The 15,242-nt window shown below is 30.0% G+C and overlaps 1 long non-coding RNA gene across 10 annotated transcripts; it reads right to left on the bottom strand.

Moving 5' to 3' along the window:
- Positions 1 to 3,122: 3,122 nt before the first annotated feature.
- Positions 3,123 to 14,282, bottom strand: LOC107005056. Of its 10 annotated transcripts, none has more exons than XR_003575237.1 (9): positions 14,095 to 14,264; positions 13,830 to 13,977; positions 13,219 to 13,367; positions 12,874 to 12,903; positions 12,317 to 12,629; positions 12,087 to 12,179; positions 11,572 to 11,643; positions 4,196 to 4,267; positions 3,123 to 3,720 (listed from the first exon to the last, which is right to left on the bottom strand). It is a non-coding gene; the product is annotated as an uncharacterized LOC107005056 (long non-coding RNA). The 10 variants fall into 10 exon arrangements; XR_003575233.1 differs by having other exon boundaries at positions 11,572 to 12,179; positions 12,317 to 12,433; positions 12,526 to 12,629; XR_003575234.1 differs by adding an exon at positions 6,193 to 6,437 and having other exon boundaries at positions 11,572 to 12,629; positions 14,095 to 14,266.
- Between the last annotated feature and the right edge of the window lie 960 nt (positions 14,283 to 15,242).

Here is a 15,242-nt window from a genome sequence, read left to right as displayed (position 1 = left end):
TATTTTGCTTCCTCGGTTAGCTGCTTTGTCGATATTTCTATGCATTCAACATCTCTCGATTATAAATATGTCATTGTCGGTATTACATTTTGGATAACATGCACACATATTTTATCTTCTTCTGCAATTCGTTCACTGCCTAAATGCAGATGTCGCAAGAGAAAAGGCTGAACTTGCCACATATTCAGAGCAAAAGAATGAACATCCATGTTTATTCGGTACAAACACTTAAATAAAATTCAATCGTCACAAAAAAATAAAGAAAATTTGCAAGCTAAAAAAGAGGCATTACTATTACAAATGCGCACAAGAGATCATGACTCAAGAAGACCTCTTTTACAAGTTTGTGCCTTCAATAACTCTGTAAACTCAATATTTTCCACATCTAATTCATCATTTCTTCAAAATAGTCCTCTCAAAATAAGCATTATGTTACGTCAAAAGAAGGTCAGCTAGTTAACTTTATGGTCTTTACATACAAACATCTCTCCTAGAGAATATATTATTTATGCATATGAACGTTCTGGTTTGACGCATTTCATATTTATTTGTTAGCTACTACTTCAAGGCTCATACATTGGTTGACACTTCTACAAAAGGGGAAAGTTTGGTTCCTCCTTTTTGTGTCATTGAAAGAGACGAGTATAACAATCATATTTTTTTTTGTTAGCTTCTACTACCGTAAGGAGTTTGGAGAAAGAAGCGATTCTACGGTAAGAAGTGCTTGGTTCGCCTACATTCGAGAAACTGGAGAAATATTTTGAAGAATTTTGTCATTGTGTTGAGAAAATAGGGGATTTACGAGTGTGGATATGTGTTGTAACAACGAAGATAGAGTCTATCACTATGCTCATAAATTCCAAAGTTCTTCTGTTCATCAGTATGCCCTGTTGTTGTATTCAAATATCATAATTTATATTACTATCTTTTCTTTTTATGAGATTTTGAATTTTTAGCTGCAATTTGAGTTAGAAATAATCAACACATTTTCTAAATTTGAGTTACATTATGTTACACATAGTATCAAACACGGTGCACATTTATATGACTTCTGTTCTTTTTTTTTCTTTCATAGTTTTTAGCCATAATATGGAGTAGCTTTCTGATGACTATAGCATATCTTGCAGATTACACACTGGAACTTGTTGTTGAATTCGAATCTGCTGCACAATTGAGAGTTTCTCAGTTTTCATTTTTCCAGAAAAATGCATGACTTGGTATTTTTGTTGCACTTTGTCATTTCTTGCTTTAGTTACCTTGCTCATAGAAATTTGCTAGCTGCATAAAATATTCATCATTTCATGATTTGTTTATAGACATTATGTTTTGACGAAGTTGTGAAGAACAGACTAATGTCAACTCACCTGAATTTTGTCTTTTAGATTTGTATGGGATTAATTTTAGACCTGTCTCTCCCTTTTAAAGTGCTAGTAGCAAGTAGTTTCTTAATCGGGTTTTGATGGCCAGGTGCTACCAGATGAACTTGTTTTTGAGGTATGCCTTTGTTGAAAACACTGTTACGCTAGGAAGCAGAAGCATATTGATAAAACATACAATAAAGCTGATCTTGTTATACCTGGTTCATAACTTCTGTATATTTCTTTCAACAAGAATTCATCACAAAAAAGTCAAGGATGTCGCAAAGTACCTGAAATTCCGTGCCTCAAATGCTTATTTGTGTTTTTAAAGGGGAGTCTTACATACTATTAGAGGATAAATTAAGTCAAATTCTAACCTTCCTGTAGAAGTCAATTTGTTTCTGGCAGCAATTTCGTTATGCATCGTTCAAATCAAAATAATGGTTCAATTATCCTTGCTTAACTTGATAATGCTTTTGGAATTTAGTTGATATATGTGAAGCTAATTTTGAGAAGATATCTCTCTGCCTTCTCATTTGCAGATTGAAGCTGCTCTAGCAAGCAGTTTGAATGTGTATGAAAACGCAAGTCATAAAATTTGATGAATAAAGGCTCCAGGTAAACTCAATCAATTGGAGCAGATGATAGTGTTACATAATTGCTATTAGATATGGATGAATACATTGTGAAATATATTGCAACTACAGCTAATTGAAATATTCCTTTCTATGTATGTAGTACAACGCATGGTTTTGAAGGTTATTGTAAATCAATATATTGAACTATTTATTAGCTAATTTGATGTTTGAGATCATTTATCTTATACAATTGTGTTATTAGTGAATCTATCCAAACCAATTATTGTTTTTATTAATAATTGTACGTGGCTATAAAAATTCGAGACAACATTGCCACACATTAAATGTTTTGCTATAGGGATGCCAATTTTATTGCTAATTGATTATAAAATTTAGAATATACATTTGAAAAGGCTACACTTTATAAGTATTAATGTTGACGATTTATAAAAAGCTACACTTTTAAATTGTGGCCATTAACAAAGCAAAGGCCACGCTAGAAAGTGTAGTTTTATCAAGTAAAAGTGTTGCCAATGAGATGCTACAAAGCGTGGCCTTTGTAACTCATCAGCAAAAATTTTTAAGCGTAGCTGCTATAGTAAAACTTGAAACGTGTAGCATAAGGTCAAAGGTAACACCTTTTTAGCCACCCCTAAAAAGTGTTGCCTAAAGTCAAAAAGTGTTGCTTTTTATTAAAGGCCATTTTTTTGATAGTTTAGGCCACACTTAAAAAGTGTGGCTGAAAGCTTAAAATGTTCTAGTGACAAAAGATGTTTATGTCAAGTTGCCTCACACTCTATAAAGTTCCCTAAGATCATATCAAGAGAAAGCTTTAATTAGTCAATTAGAGAAATGGGAAAATCCTAAGCGTTGACATGCATGGTTCATGGTAAGCTTATCACACAAGGCAGCGACACTAAATTCAAAAAAAAATACTCAATATTGCTAATATGCATCCGTTATTATAAGAGAATAGATTTGGGAATTGGCTAATCATTATGAGATACAAAGAGTTCACATATTGTATATGCAACTTCATTTGGCCTTGTCGTAGTTGTACATTCATGTGTCTTCGATTGCATGCCCTATTCAAGTTATCAATATAGAACCGAGACTTAAGTTTGCCTAAGAACGGTCACATTTCGAGTACATAAAAGAGGTGGCAGAAATTAACAAAAAAATTATATTTTTCCAGAAGGGTCTAAATCATTTCTCAATCATAACCAAAGGGGAGATATATGCTCAAAACATCCACAAAAGCATATAAAACATTATGTAAGACATAACACCCCAAGTATAAACACAAAAGACAAATAAAAATAGCAGTCACACATAAAATGTTGGCCTTACTCCCTCACAAATAAAAAACTATTTTCCCTCAAATACATATGATCAAATAATACAGAATGTAATCTAAAGAAAGACATCAAAATCGAGAGTGAGGTAAAGAGGGGATCCTATCTATTTAGCCTCTCATCTGTTGGGGTCTTAGTGGGTGGTGTATAAATATCATCTTGGTATCAGTGACTTTTGCTGCTTTGACTTCTCCTTCTGCAACAATGTTATTTTTTATATATTTTCCATATCTTGGTCCTCTTTAAACGTATGTATTGTGTTCCTGACCCCTCAAGCCCACTAAGGAACATTGTGGTCAATGGGGATTCTCCTCCTTGTATTTCCTTCCTTCTTCTCTCTCTTTGCTTTCCCTGCACTCTTCCTGACAATTTTCTCCCTTATGTGTCTGGGTGACATGTTTCTACCTGAGATTTTTGGTCTGACAATATCTGCAACAGATCAGGAATATTAGGAGATGATCATCAAACAAAATCTATTGCCTATTGACTAGCCATTTTCAGCGAATCACCGACCACTTTCGGCGTGCAAAGGTTTATTCGCCAAAATTTTAGGTGTAATAAGGGTTTTAGGGATGTGCGTAAAGAGCGGTAAAAATTATTTTTGGTGAGTCACCTAGTTCTTTCGGAGAACTCAGCTTTCTCACCGAAAGTTACAGACTATGACAACAAATTAATATGAAAATAAGGACGAGAAACCAACAAAATTGTATTCATTAAAAAGCCAAAAATTTACGGGCATTCAATAATCAAGATAGTACAAACAGGAATTCGCATCTAAAAATTGACATTGAGGCAATATATTTATTCCTAATAGAGAGGCCTAGTGTACAAGAATACGAGAAATCCAATTTTCCATAAAAGCACAAAAATTTCAAAAATAGCCTCGGGGTTCGGGAAAACTAACCTTTTATGCCGAATGAGGTGATTTGCAATGCTATGAGGCAATGTAATCCCACGTTTGAACACAAATCGACGACTAAATTACCCAGAATGCAAAGATAATGAAAATAATTAATAGGTGCAAATTTTATAAATTGAAATCAAGGAAAAATGAAAATTTTTAAACTTTGAATCGATTAAACATTAAGACCATCAAGCTTTCGCCAATTCGACGACATTAGTCACAATAATCGAACTACTCGTCATCACACCGAGTAGTCACCTGCCTCACCAAGTTTTACAGACTAATATGCAAATTGGGGTTGAGTCTAACGGTGGTCTAATTAGTGTTCGCCGACCAGTTCGACAATTCGTGGAATGTATCAATAGATTTCCAATCTATAATTGTCGACACTCTCTACATTTCAACCTTTAAGATCAATTCACTATTATTTTTTAATAAAGCAAACATTTAAGGGTTTTGGGTTGCCTCCCAAACAACACCTTAGTGAACGCCATGGCACGGCGCAACTTTACCTTCTAAACAATATACCTTTGTCTCTCGATTTTTCATGCTATCTAAAATATCTGACTTGATTTCGAATTTCTCCATTTTTAATTTAGTTTATATCTTTTTTTTAGAGAGATTTTTGGAAGGGTTCTTATTAACTTAAGCTTTTGTTTGGCATTGCCTGCCTTTCATTTACAATTTGGTAATCTATATATACTAAATTCTAAACCAGCACATAAGTGCGCCTACTGTATACTTTACGACTTTTTAAACAAAACTTCACAAATGGCCGGCTATACGCATTGGCCTTTCAAAAAAGTAAAAGCTATTTACTATACAAAGGAATCTTATCTCTTATTTTCACATTTTTTAAAAGATATTTATCCCTTTGTCTGCCACCTTTTCTTTGTTTATAGCAATCTTTATGTCTTTTTCTTCTTTTGTCTTTGTCGTCATTTTTCTTTGTCTACTATAACTCTTTTTCTTCATCCTTATCTTATTTTGCATTCTTATCTCTTCATCTTTATTCAAAATCAACAACCGGTATAAAGTTATCTTCTCCATTGCATTTGGAACATCTGTGATCTGGGTATTTGTGTCCAATATGTTTACAATATCTAATTAATAAGTCTTCTGAAATAAATTCTTTCTTTAATGCTCGTGTTGTAGATTGTTCCTCTGGCTTTAGTAACGATAAAATCCATCGCTGAACTTCATCCATATCTGCTCTTCTTAATTCCCTTGAGTTTGAATATATCATAACTTGATCTCTAGCGTAATAGCTCCATATGGCATTTCCATTTAAATAATTATTTACTAATTCTTGTAGGATAGTTGATATACCAATTATTCTTTTATTGGCATAAAAACTTGGTATTTCTATCTTTGGTATTTCATTCTGATGCCCAATATCTTCTGGTATGATCATATCTTTTGTTAATCCTATCTTAATAACTTGAATTGGAGATTTTACCTCATATAATATTTCTGCTGGTGCTGTATAAAACTTAATATAAAATAAGTTTTCTTTTGTAACTCTTTTATATGTAATAAATGATTTGTATAACTGTGGTATTCCACTGATTTCTTCTCCGTCATATGTATATACTGTACTTAGTAATCCATAACTGTAACATGTCTTAACTAGATTAGCACTAGTTTTTGGTTGTGCTATAAGTCTATTGTATCCTTGTAATTTTTGAGTTATATAGTCTTGACTTGGATCTTTGGTTTGGTTAGATCTGGGGTTGAGATTTAAATAAGTTTGGATTTTATATATATTTTCAATGTAGGTTTGTGTAATATAATTGTATCTTTTCTTTTCACTCTGATTTTGTATACTCACTGCATAGGTAGAAGTTCGTGGTTCTATGGGTATTTGTTTTGGTGTATTTTGAATAAATGGTTTTGCAAATAACTGGTTTAAATTTGTATTTCGTGGTTTTTCACTAACTTCTTTGCTTGTACCTGCAGCTGTATTTAAACAAACATTATGGGTTTTAGGGAGTTACCCATCGTCTCCTTTTATCTCTGGAATTTTACCGTCTTCCGATCGACGTAGCTCCACATTTTTATAGTCATGCTGCTGATTTATATTAGCTTTAGACTTCAGGTTATCTTCATTAGTCTTTAGCTTTTGTATCTCATTTTCCATACTATCCACTTTAATACAAAGTGTAGTAATGGCTTTGAGTAGCTTTTCAATTGTATCTTCGTCTTTGTTCTTAGTCTGAGTAGCTTTGTCTTGATAAGTAGTCTGCAACACCATTCTTATTAGTCTTTATCACTTCAATTGTAAATGTCAAGTTTAATATATTTAATACCAATCTTCTAATTTCTTTTGTTGTTACTGAATCTTGTATTTTTCTGGTTAACCACCATTTTACTTGTGTATTATCTGTTCTTACAATAAATTTGTTATATATAATATATGGCTCAAATGCTAATAAACATTTATATACTGAAAATAATTCTTTTCTATTTATTTCCCATTTTATTTCCGTATTTGTATATGTGCCTGAATAATATCTACAGTGATATTTTATATTATTATCATTATATTTATGTTTTAATATTTCTCCATAACTTTTTTCACTTGCATCAGTTTCTACTATATAAATAATTTTTTTATCTTTATCCGGAAAATATAATATTGGTAATGTTTTACATAATAATTTTATCTTTTATATTTGTGTTTGATCTCTATTATCAAAATGATATTCTACATCTTTCTTTAGTTTTTGTTGTAACGGTTTTAAATTTTCTGCTAATTTTGATATATATTCTCTTACTTGGTTAACTAATCCTAAAAAGGATTGTAATTTTTTTTTTGTATCTAATTGTTCATTCGAGGTTATTATTTTTTGTACTATATGCGTTTGCATTTTTATTCCATTTTTATCTATTTGTATTCCTAGGAATTCTATTTGTTTTTTCATTATTTCTGCTTTCTTTTTACTTAAACTTATTCCTGAGTGTTGTATTATACGTATAAATTTTTCTAATAATCTTATGTGTTCATCTTGTGTTTTAGAATATAATAATATATCATCAATATATACTACACAATTTTCTAGTTGTTTAAAATAGTTATCCATAAAATGTTGAAATCTACCTGGTGAACTTTTATATCCAAATGGTAATACATTCCATTCATAAAATCCTTGTGGTACTGTGAATGCTGTAAGTTTTTTAGATTCTTCTTCTAACTTTAAATGATAAAATCCTGATTTACAATCAAATTTACTAAAGTAATTATATCCTTGTATTTGTCTTATCTTTCATATTTTATTTGGTATTGGATAATTATATGTTTTAGTTTTTGCATTTAAATTTCTATAATCAATTACCATTCTACTTTTTCCTCTTTTTTGTTCACTATATTTATTAACAATAAATGCCGGACTTTTATGTTTACTATTACTTTCTTGTATATATTCATTTTTTAGTTTTTCACTTATATGTATTTTAAATTCACTTAAATCATTGAAATTATATTTTAATGGTTTTTGTGTTATTATACTATTTTCATCAATCAGTTCAATTTTAACTTCTGTTTTATGTTTTTTCCATCCTTGTAAAGGATCTTCGTTATATAGTAATTCTAATTTTTCTTGGATTACTTTTACTTTATCTATGGAAAATATAATTAATTCTATTCTAGGGTCTTCTTCTTTTATATTTTCTAATTTTTGTGTAATTTTTTCACTGCCTTTAATTCATTATGTTGTTTTTCTTCTTTAGTTACCTACTCTTTTTGCTCCTATCTTTTGTTTACATGGTGTTGTGAATCACCAGTGTGTTTTTGTTATTATATGTGGATATAATTTTTCTAAAAATGGCATACCTAATAACATATCCTTTGTTGTTAATTCAAAATTATATATTTCGTCTACAGTTAATATTTTATCTCATATTTGTATTTTTATATTTTTTGCCTTGTACGTGATCATACTTCCTTCATTATTAAATCCTGTTACTACTATTGGTGTTTTTAATTTTTTCCATTTTTCTTCTGGTAACAATTGTATTTACATATATTAGCTTCTGTTCCTGTATCTATCATTGGTGTATGATATCTGTTATAATATCCTTCTATTATTATCTTCGCGAGTATATATATTTTTCATATATTTTTTTATATTAAAATCCTTTTTATTATGACTTTTTTATTTTGATAATTTATCGTTAGTTGTTTATCCTCTATATTATATGGTTTTACTTGTTCTAGCCATTTTATTCCTAATGTTATATTTTCATTTCCTTGATATATTTTAAATTTTATTATCATTGGTATACCTCCAGTTATTATTTCTTGTTCCGTTGTTTCTTCAATATTTATTAATACTTTCTTCTTGTCCTGTATTTATTAGTATTAAATATTTTCTTTGCTCCATTATTCCTTTATATAATAATGATGTGGTTTTATTTCTTCTTCTATTAATTTTTGTGAAATTATATTTATTCTTTTGGAACTATTTGAAGTACTCAATTTTTATGATGTTTGTGGTATATCATTATTATTTATTCTTTTTTATGTGCTTAGTCTTTCTTGTATTATCTCTAAATCTTCTTCTATATCAATTTCATTATAACTATAGTCATTATTATCTATAACCGTAACTAATTTTTCAAAGGGGTTTTCTATTTTTATTTTATTTATTTTATTTTTTGCTGTTATTTTATGTTTTGTTGTTAAAACATATAAATTCTTACATCTGGCTGTAAATATTTTACTTCCAGGTGCTAGTTCTATTCCTGACATTTTCCAATATAATATTAATGATTTATCTATGTTTCTGTCATTCATTGCTACTGAGTAATTAGCACTTATTATAAATTTAAATTTTTGGTATATTAAATTACCTTTTACTGCACTTATTATACTTTTTTCTATAGGTTGTATAATTCTATTATCTGCTAAATATATTTCTATAGGTGTATCTATTCCTTCTCTAAAACATGCTTTTATTAATATTTCAGTTCCTCCTAAATGTACATATTTAATCGGGTTTTTTGCATATATTTCTTGTATTTCTTTATTAATTATTCTCTTATTTATTATTGGTATTTTAGCTTTTCCTTTGGTATACTTACAATCTATGATATGTTCTCTATTTGGCTTACTACATAATATTCTTCTTTTTGTCTTTTAAACAAATTTTTTATTTTTGGTACTTCTAATATTTTTTCTACACTTAGATCTAATTCTTTTCCTTTTATTTGTTCAAATATACTATTATCAAATATTATTTTTTGTTCTAAAGTTTCTTCATCTTGACATTCTTCTTTATTTATTATTTGTATATCTGCTTCAGTCATTTATATTATAAAATTCATTATCTGATTCTAATTCTATGTCATTATCTATTTCATTTTCTGATATTTCATATATATACTATCTTCACTTTCTAAATCATAATCGACATATTCTATTTGTGTATATTTTTCATTTTCCATAATTATTTCTGATATCTGTTTCCTCTTTGGATTTTTAGGTAACTTACAATCTTTAGCTATGTCCTAGTTTTCCACAATTATAGCAAGTACATTCCGTCAATTTTCTTTTTGGTCTAAATGGTCTTTTAGTTTTGTAATTTTTTACATAATATCTCTTTCTTGGTTTTTTATATTTATAAGTTGATCTATATTTTTTATAATTTTTATTTCTATTATACTTCTTTTTATAATAACTATCTGTACAACCAAATTGAGGTGCTATTTTATTTTTACAATATGCTAAGTTTTTTACTAATAATTTTTCCATTTTTACATCTTCTTTATGTTTTTCACATAGTTCTGTAAACCATCGTTGTAAGAATTTCATTCTAGCTCCTAAAGTATCTGTTAATTCTGCTTCATTCCAACTTTTTATTATTTTTGAACTAAAAGGTTTTGGTAATTTTGTAAAATATAATTTTCTTATTTCCTTACTTTCTTCCATGTTATATGTTTCTTTATAATAATATTCTCTAAATGCATATGTATATTCATCTATATAACACATATTACATATTGCCAATTTTGCCATTAAATTTCTATTTATAACTTTTTCTTTATTTTGTTCTTCTACTTCTGTTGTCATACTACTAAATTCATTTCTTATAGCTATTTCGTATTTATTTAATATTTCCATAGATGTTGTAGTTGTTTCTCCATTAAATTTTTTATTATTTCTTAAAGTCTTTATACTTTCTTCCGTTAAATTTTGTAACCATAATTTTACTGTTCCTATAAGTGTTCTTTCTATATATCCTGGTGTTTCTGTCATTCCTATTTTGTTATCTATTAATTGTTTTGATATATATCCCATCCATAATTGAATTGTATTATTTATATCTGCTACACAGTCTAAATCTAAAAAATTGTGCTGTTCAGTTGTTGGTCTAGGTGTCCATTTATTTAATCTTTTATCCCATAAAATTTTTTCTTTATCATATTTTTCATAACTTACATTATAATATGTTGGATTTAAGTATTTTGGATTTTTTTCTCCTGATGTACTAGGTTTTTCATTCATGTCTATATCTCCCGTATGTATTTCTATTTTTTTGTTCTTCTAAATCATCGTTGATATCATCAACTCTTACTTCTGGCAGATTAGTTAGATTATCTTGATTACTTTCTTCTGATTTATCTTCTAATTGCAATCTTTCTTTAAATTTGTTTATCTCATTTGCTAAGTTTCTTTTCTGTTCTTTTTCTTTTTGTTTTATTTCATACATTTCTTTCAACATTGCTAATTCTTTTTCTAATTCTAAAATTTCTTTATTTTTTACTTCTTCTATTTGTTGTACTTCTTTTTTCGCTTGATGTTTTATTTTTTCAATTTCCATTTTTCTATCTATTTCTTCACTCAACTGCAGACACCAAGACCGGTAGCAGTCGCAATCACACAACTGTAAATCATTTGTGTGATTCTGAAATTAATGGTTTAGAATCACCTTGTTAATTAAAACAAAAAAAAATCTCGTGCATCCCTATTGGGCATAAATGCAAAACTATCAGACCTTGAATACCAATTGTTAAGGAGAACTTAAAAGACATACTAAACATTAAGAAAATAAAGCGGAACGGAAGAAAACTGGACATAATCCATTCTCACAAGTATAAGATTTAAAATGAAAGCACTAGAGACACAAAATGAAATCTAAAACCTTGACGTCTCGACCCACTCATCCAACATAAGGTGTAGGAATCAACAACGTAACGTCTAACATAAAACGCTATCACAGAATCCCAACGAACAAGAATAAACCAACACAGGAAGAGAAATTTGAGACCAAATGAGATAAATATGAGTTGCATATCTAGTGAAAGCCTTGCTTGTCATAACCAACCTGAACATGTAACTCAATCGATAATTACCATTTTTGTACTAGGTGAATTACCTCATTTTGCATGTGACGAAGTTATACCAGTCATGTTTCCTGTACTTCTTAAAGATCCATTTCTGTTTGTATCTGTAAGAAATGTATACGACACAAATTGGAAAGGTTAGCATTAAAGAGTATATGCACAAACTAAGCATAAAAGAATATACATAACGACAGAACAAGCTAGAAATTAGAAGACAATGGTCCTAGATCATTTTCTCCTTTCTGAATTAAGCATCACTCTCAGGATATTAGATACTTAACTATATCTTATCAAGTCATATGCTTGGATTGGATTGTAGGTTCAAAGGTATCAACTTAAAATGTTTTGGCAAATACTTCAGTGTAAAAGTAAACCTAAGGTAGGATACAAATATTGGACGTTTTCAGTTTTTTCAGATGCCGCTATATTTCTACAGTTCTCAGATGACAACAATAACATCAGACTAGTTCACTCAGATGATGTCTAAAAGTAATTCATGACTGGGTTAGATTACTTTCGTATAGCTAACATAAAGAACATGTCTCACGTAAGCCGCTGAGCAGCAACATAGTCCGATGTAGTAAATGAACTAAAAAATAACAGATCTGTACGAGTATCATATGTCAATATTGCTCCTTTCCTTGTGACAAAAACAAGAAGAAAACAAATAACAAAGATTATATCAGAAAAAATAATTTTAAGTCTCTCCCAATAAGACATTGAGATCAAGTAAGAAAACATGTGATGTACTAGAATATTCAAAATGAAATAGTGTACCCGTCAACACAGTCTGGATTCAGTGTGCACAATGATTCTGACCCAATAGAAACAATGTGAACAATGCACATCTCATGCAACTCTAGATCAGAACAAGTACCTCTTTATCCAGCCAAGCTGCTTTTTCAAAGTAGTTACATTGAACAACCGGTACATTTTGAACACGATTAGAAAGTAAGGAATTTTAAGAGATGGATCAGAATTATTACCTCTTTTCCCCATTCTGTTTCATCTTCATAGCAACAGCTTATTACATAAATGCACTCTTTTAGTAGAGAAGTTGTACTAGCACTTTTAAGAGTCCCACCATTTTCTACCAGTGTTAATACAATAAAAAAAAGAGATTGCCCGAATTTAGTTTCATACTTGTGGTCAAGAAGCCACTTAGAAAAGTGATTAGGAATCCATTAGACAACAAACCAAATTTCACATATTACAGAGACTAGCCACAAACCGTACGCATCGTCAATAGGATGAGTGATTTTATAATGAAAGAAAAAACCAAGAACAATGATGATTCTGTATGGATTGATTAGGTTAAATGAATAGGAAATCACCTTGATAATGGTTGTGTTGCTTCATTTAACCTAATTCCACAAAAGTAATACAAAAATCAGCAATATGACAATTCCATAAATTTTTGGATATCTATCTGTCACTTCAAAACATAGAACTAACACATTAAATAGTACTACTTCTTAACTGCTGCAATATAATTGAAACTAGTACTGAGTTGGGAGTTACATAAAAAAATTAACTAGAAGGTTTACTATAGCTATGCATGTTACACATATTATGGAAACTAAATGCACATAATACAAATTCAACAAGTTAAAGATGTTGGATTCTGCAAAACATACACTGATAAGTATTTTTATTAAACTGGTAATGTTAAAACTTACAGTGATAAATCAAATTCATCTTCGCCATCCTCTCCATCTTTTTTTCATATCTTGCTTTTGGTTCCAACTTTTCATTCTCTCCTTCCTACCTATACTTCCATATCCATAAACAGCTAAGTCCTTTGAAGGATCCAGAGACCTTGGTGGCACTGCAGAAGAAAAATTCAAGAATTCATCAATATCCCTACAGATAGTATATATTCCGAGTTTTGATTGAATGTCTTATTGTAGTGTATTACCTCTGGTTTTGTAATTGTAGGGAAGGGCATATACCCCTTTGCCACCATACCCTACTGAACCAATCGATACTAATGCCTATTTATCTAGATCGATATCATTGCAAAGCAACGTACATGTGTTACCTAAGTCTAGTTCATCAATATATAATCATAGCTAAAAGAACCATTACATGATAATATATATGCATAAGACTGGCCAGTGGAACTTGTGAAAGTAGATGTCTCGAGTCACGAAAAGGCAAGTCTTGCTCAAATTACTCAAACCAAAGAGGACAACGACTCCTTCTAACAACAAATAAAAAGGTATCAAAAATACAAGAATACCAAAACCCTAAAGCTAAAATTTAGAATTTCAAAGATAGAATTTGTTACCTGATAAACCCTATTCCAACAAAATCCTGTTTTCTGCGAGAACTATGATGAAAATCGTGTCCTTCAGCGAGAAGCTCTTTAGCTGTTGAGCTCTTCTGTTCTGTCTAAAATCGGGGTCTTAGCTTCAGTTCCTTATCATTCTCCTCTTCTAAACACAAAACAACAAAAGCAATCAATAACAAGAAGACTATTTTTAGTACTTACGGAACAGTGAATCGGACTCACACATGATGAAATTGTTATCGGAAAAGAGAATCAAACTCACGCTTGATGAAATTGTTATTGGAGATGAGAATCGAACTCACGCTTGAGGAAATCAGTTCTTCGACTTCAGTTTATCATCTCTGTTCTTCAACTCGTCAGCTCATAGTTCTTCCGAGAAAGAGAGAACTCATGCGTTTCTTTTCTCACAAATGTTATATGAATTTTATTAAAATTAATGTTTTATGAATATATTTTTTTGACAAATAAAAATGAGCGGTAGAGTTAAAATAATGTTGGAGGGAAATTTTTAGTGAAGTCACACTTCTAATGTGTTGTTTTTATAATTATAAAAATAGGCTATTTTAAAAGTGTGACCATATATGTTAATAGTTGTTATCAATTATACATTAAAGAGTAACTTTTTAAATGTTGTCAGTATAACGTGTAGCTAAAAGTTAAAAACTTAGGCTACGCTTTGAAAGCGTATCCAAAAATATTTTATGCAACACTTTAGAATTGTTGTCCAGAATTAGTGTGGCCGTAGGCCTAAAATGGTGTAGTGATGGGTTTAGCTTAGTCTAGATAGGGGTATGAGACTCTACCTAAACATTGCACTAGCTAACCTTGAGGGAAGTTAAGGAGGATGTTCTTATGTATGAATATGTTTATGATGGAATATGATATGCATACGATGAACTTGCCCATTATTGATACTATATGTTGATTTGTTTCACTTATGAATAGTTGTTGGTCTACATTGTTAAAGTATTATGATATGTACTCTTAAATGTCATGTTATGTGAAGTGGGATGTTAGTCATGATTCTTGTTGGTTTACTTGATTGAGTAAGGTTATGGGGCTTTGCTTGGTCAATGCATTTGTTGACTTGATAGGATTCATGGGTAATTGCCTTGCTTTGGTTATGTTAAAATGTACTCTTATTCATGCTTGTTGAAGTTATAATTTGATGATTAGAGTGGTCTTGATTATATATGTGATTATGTTGATATGTTCAGTAACTTGACTATGTTTTGTATTGTTGGTTTTGTGATGTACATGCCTATGACGTAAGGAATATGTCATTTTAATTGGTATGGTATTTTTGAATGTGAAAAAGGTTTTCAATGGGTAAAATAGCATGTTTTCATGAAATGTTCCTTTTTAGCATGTTTTAATGATATGTCTCCATATGGTCTCATACTTAGTATA

Source organism: Solanum pennellii, chromosome 11 (assembly GCF_001406875.1).
Source record: "Solanum pennellii chromosome 11, SPENNV200".
Taxonomy (NCBI): domain Eukaryota; kingdom Viridiplantae; phylum Streptophyta; class Magnoliopsida; order Solanales; family Solanaceae; genus Solanum; species Solanum pennellii.
Note: the sequence above shows the minus strand (reverse complement) of the source record. Positions and strands in the feature narration are given on the sequence as shown.